This window comes from Pseudorca crassidens, chromosome 1 (genome assembly GCF_039906515.1).
Source record: "Pseudorca crassidens isolate mPseCra1 chromosome 1, mPseCra1.hap1, whole genome shotgun sequence".
NCBI classification, from domain to species: Eukaryota; Metazoa; Chordata; class Mammalia; order Artiodactyla; family Delphinidae; genus Pseudorca; species Pseudorca crassidens.
Window position 1 is genome coordinate 134,191,773 of NC_090296.1, and position 5,468 is coordinate 134,197,240.

Here is a 5,468-nt window from a genome sequence, read left to right on the forward strand (position 1 = left end):
TGCTGTACAGCAGAAATTAACACAGCATTGTAAATCAACTATACTTCAATAATATAAATTTAAAAATAAGTTATTCCATACTAGATAAGGAAAAATTCAAAATGCTGCACATCCTTTTTCTGAAGCTAGCCCAATCCTGCTATCAAAACCTGAGGGAGATGACACACACATACACACAAAAAACCATGCATTCTTGTATCTTAGCCACAAAAGTTCTAAGAAAAATACTAATTCCACAACTATTACCACTACCATTATTACATTATTTATTGTGCAATTGTTATACATTAGGCACTGGGCTAAGAAGCATCATCTCAGGTAATCCTTGCAGCTTTAAAAGTCCCACTTTATCAATGACAGAACTAAGGCTTAGAAAAGTTAAATAAATTATTCAGGGTTACAAAGCTAACAAGTGGCAGGGTGAGATGTTCCCACAGACTTGTCAAACTCTAAATCTATTAAATAATAATATCTTAAAATAATCATCCTTGACTCCCAAATAGTGTGTACCCCAGGAATATATAGGAGGTTTCATATTAGGAAACACAAATACACCTAAAGAACAAACAAAAGCTACCAGTATCTCAGAAGCCAAACCCATCCATTTATTTTAATTGTTTGAATATTTATTCATCTTTCTATTGTATTTTGTTTTCTTTTTATTACATTTACTTTTTTAGACATCTTTATTAGAGTATAATTGCTCTACGATGGTGTGTTAGTTTCTGCTTTATAACAAAGTGAATCAGCCTTACATATACATATATCCCCATATCTCCTCCCTCTTGCATCTCCCTCCCACCCTCCCTATCCTACCCCTCTAGGTGGTCACAAAGCACCAAGCTGATCTCCCTGTGCTATGTGGCTGCTTCCCACTAGCTATGGATTTTACATTTGGTAGTGTATATATGTCCATGTCACTCTCTCACTTCATCCCAGCTTACCCTTCCCCCTCCCTGTGTCCTCAAATCCATTCTCTACATCTGTGTCTTTATTCCTGTCCTGCCCCTAAGTTCTTCAGAACCTTTTTTTTTTTTTTTTAGATTCCATATATATATATGTTAGCCTATGGTATTTGTTTGTTTCTGACTTACTTCACTCTGTGTGACAGATTCTAGGTCCATCCACCTCACTACAAATACTTCAATTTTGTTTCTTTTTATGGCTGAGTAATTAAACAAAAAACAAAAATCAATATACAAACAAGCAAAATCAGTATTCAGGACCCAGTAAACTAAGAAAAATATTGCTCTCTTAACAAAAAATGATAAAAATTCCAGTTATAGTTAAATAATAAATGGAGAAAAATTTTTAACAATTCCTATTAGAGACAGAAACATGACTACAATACCTACCATTTGTTAATTGTTCAATATTTTTGTAACTTCTAGTCAATGTATTAATCCATTAAATGGAGATAATATTTATCAGGTAGAATGAGACAAAAAAACTCTGTCATTTGAAAATAATGTGATAATATACCTAGTAATTCCATGGAAATCACTGACATATTGAGAACTAATGGCATTTTACAAAATGACAGAATAGCTGATAAGTACAGAAAAATCAATAGCTTTCCTATAAGTTATCAATAAGAATCCAGAACCTATTAAACCTATTAATAAAGAAAAGAATATGATTCCACAGCAGTCCAAAACACATTAAATTCTTAGAACCAGCATAAGTAGAAATATATGTAAACTTATGATTAAACCACAGAAACTTACAGAGGAAGGTAAAAGAAGCACTCAATAAATTTTGTATAAAATATATAAATACATATGCATATATTAATATTCCTGTGTCCCTTTGTTCCTGGAAGGTGTATAATGACTGGAAGAGATAGCAATTCCTTCAAATTAGTTTATATGGTTAGTACAAATTCCAATGAAATGCTCTAAAACTTGTAAAATTATTCTAAGATTAATCTAGAAGAATAAATAGATGAGAATAGTAAGACATACTTGAAAATATGCATTAGTCAAGGCGTACTTACTTTATAATTATATTAAAACATAAAGCTACAATAATTAAAAAGGAAGTTACTTGGGGATATACTTATGGAATTATTAAAGAAAAAACATTTATGATTCTAAAGTAAATGTTTTTCAGTGTGTTTGTGTTTCAACCAACAATATGATAATGAAAGCATTTCAAAGACATGGAAAGTGATCAATGGTTCAATAAATCATCATGTGAAAATCAACTACTTTTTTTAAAAAGTAAGTTAAATATTTGTATTACAGTCATGCATAAAATAATTTTTCCATTAAACTCAGGACAATTATGCAATTATGTTACTTAATCCCAGAATGGAGAAGGAATTGCTAAGGTATAAAAGTAATGGGAAAAGTACAGATAGATATCAATATATAAGATTTTTATACTTCATGTAACCCTAAGGAAAAGCTAAAAATAAAAAAAAATTGGAGGCCTTCCCTGGTGGCGCAGTGGTTGAGAGTCCGCCTGCCGATGCAGGGGACACGGGTTCATGCCCCGTCCGGGAAGATCCCACATGCCGCAGAGCAGCTGGGCCCATGAGCCATGGCCACTGAGCCTGCGCGTCCGGAGCCTGTGCTCCGCAGTGGGAGAGGCCACAGCAGTGAGAGGCCCGCGTACCGCAAGAAGAAAAAAAAAAAAAAAAATTGGAAATGTATTTACAACAAATTAAAAAGACAAAGAGGAGATCGAATCTCTGTCCATGATGGGGGAAAGGGGTGGCGCGCGTGCCATTTCTAGTCGTTTTCAAAGTGCCTCACACTGATTCTCATAGGCCCAGCCACCGGCCCCAGCTCTGCCCCGCAGCATAATAAAATGGCTAATCAGGTGAATGGTAATGCGGTACAGTTAAAAGAAAAGGAAGAACCAATGGATACTTCCAGTGTAACTCACACAGAACACTACAAGACACTGATGAATGCAGGCCTCCCACAGAAGGTGGCAGAAAGACTTGATGAAATATTTCAGACAGGATTGGTAGCTTATGTCGATCTTCATGAAAGTGCCATTGATGCTCTCAGGAAATTTAATGAAGAAGGAGCTCTGTCTGTACTACAGCAGTTCAAGGAAAGTGACTTATCACATGTTCAGAACAAAAGTTCATTTTTATGTGGCGTTATGAAGACCTACAGGCAAAGGGAGAAACAGGGGAGCAAGGTGCAAGAGTCTACAAAGGGACCCAATGAAGCAAAGATCAAGGCCTTGCTTGAGAGGACTGGTAATACCCTGGATGTAACCACAGGACAGAGGAAGTACCGTGGTCCTCCACCAGACAGTGTGTACTCTGGCATGCAACCTGGAATTGGAACAGAAGTCTTTGTAGGTAAAATACCAAGAGATTTATATGAGGATGAGTTGGTGCCCCTTTTTGAAAAGGCTGGTCCCATTTGGGATCTACATCTTACGATGATGGATCCACTGTCTGGTCAGAACAGAGGGTATGCATTTATCACCTTCTGTGGAAAGGAAGCTGCACCGGAAGCTGTTAAACTGTGTGACAGCTATGAAATTCGCCCTGGTAAACACCTTGGAGCGTGGATTTCTGTGGCAAACAACAGGCTTTTTGTTGGATCAATTCTGAAGAATAGGACTAAAGAAAACATTCTGGAAGAATTCAGTAAAGTTACAGAGGGTTTGGTGGATGTTATTCTCTATCATCAACCCGATGACAAAAAGAATCGGGGGTTCTGCTTCCTTGAGTATGAGGATCACAAGCCAGCAGCACAAGCCAGACGCCGGCTGATGAGTGGAAAAGTAAAAGTATGGGGAAATGTAGTTACAGTTTAATGGGCTGACCCTGTGGAAGAACCAGATCCAGAAGTCATGGCTAAGGTGAAAGTTTTATTTTTGAGAAACTTGGGTACTACAGTGACAGAAGAAATATTGGAAAAGTCGTTTTCTGAATTCGGAAAACTTGAAAGAGTGAAGAAGTTGAAAGATTATGCATTTGTTCATTTCGAAGACAGAGGAGCAGCTGTTAAGGCCATGGATGAAATGAATGGCAAAGAAATAGAAGGGGAAGAAATTGAGTCTTAGCCAAGCCACCGGACAAGAAAAGGAAAGAGCGCCAAGCTGCTAGACAAGCCTCCAGAAGCACTGCGTTATGAAGCTTATTACTATCACCCTCCTCCTTGTATGCCACCTCCAATTAGAGGTCGGGGTCATGGTGGGGGGACAGGTGGATATGGCTACCCTCCAGATTACTATGGCTATGAAGATTACTATGATGATTACTATGGTTATGATTATCACGACTATCGTGGAGGCTATGAAGATCCCTACGACGGCTATGATGATGGCTGTGCAGTAAGAGGAAGAGGAGGAGGAAGGGGAGGACGAGGTGCTCCACCACCACCAAGGGGGCGGAGAGCACCACCTCCAAGAGGTAGAGCTGGCTATTCACAAAGGGGACCACCTTTGGGACCACCAAGAGGCTCTAGGGGTGGCAGAGGGGGTCCTGCACAACAGCAGAGATGCCGTGGTTCCCGTGGATCTCGGGGCAACCGTGGGGGCAATGTAGAAGGCAAGAGAAAGGCAGATGGGTACAACCAACCTGATTCCAAGTGTCGTCAGACCAACAACCAACAGAACTGGGGTTCCCAACCCATCGCTCAACAGCCGCTTCAGCAAAGTGGTGACTATTCTGGTAGCTATGGTTACAATAATGACAACCAGGAATTTTATCAGGATAGTTATGGGCAACAGTGGAAATAGACAAGTGAGGGCTTGAAAATGATACTGGCAAGATATGATTGGCTCTAGATCTACATCCTTCAAAAAAAAATTGGCTTATCTGTTTCATCTTTAAGTAGCAATTTGCTGCCATTTGTATTGGGCTGAAGAAATCACTATTGTGTATGTATGCAAGTCTTTTTATTTTTTCCTCTTTTCATAAATGCTCTTGGATATTATTGGGCTTGCAGAGTTCCCTTATTCTGGGAGTTACAATGCTTTTATCCTTTCAGGCTTCATTTTAGCTTGAAAACAAGCTGAGCACACTGTTAAATCATGATTTTGCAGAACCTTTGGTTTTGGACAGCTTCATTTTTTGGATTTGGGATAGATTACCTAGCAGTATGGAGTATGCTGTAAATAAAAATACAAGCTAGTGCTTTGTCTTAGTAGTTTTAAGAAATTAAAGCAAACAAATTTAAGTTTTCTTGTATTGAAAAAAAAAGACAAAGAATTATTACCATTTATGCTTAAAGACTTAAAAACCAATGAGTAAGACATTCACCATTCCATTTAAATATACAAAAAATTTTAACAAAAATTTACATAGGCAAGGCCATAACTCTTCAATACGCAAACATTGAATGAAGATACTTTCACCCTAACAATAAAGAGAAAATTTAAGAGGACTTCCCTGGTGGTCCAGGGCTAAAGAATCTGCCTTACAATGCAGTGGACGGATGTGGGTTGGATCCCCGGTCAGGGAACTAAGATCCCACATGCCACGGGGCAACTAA

General features: G+C 38.3%; 1 pseudogene; it reads left to right on the forward strand.

The window, feature by feature from the left end:
* Positions 1-2,701: 2,701 nt before the first annotated feature.
* On the forward strand, positions 2,702-5,168 carry LOC137201542 (heterogeneous nuclear ribonucleoprotein R pseudogene; annotated as a pseudogene).
* The last annotated feature ends 300 nt before the right edge of the window (positions 5,169-5,468 follow it).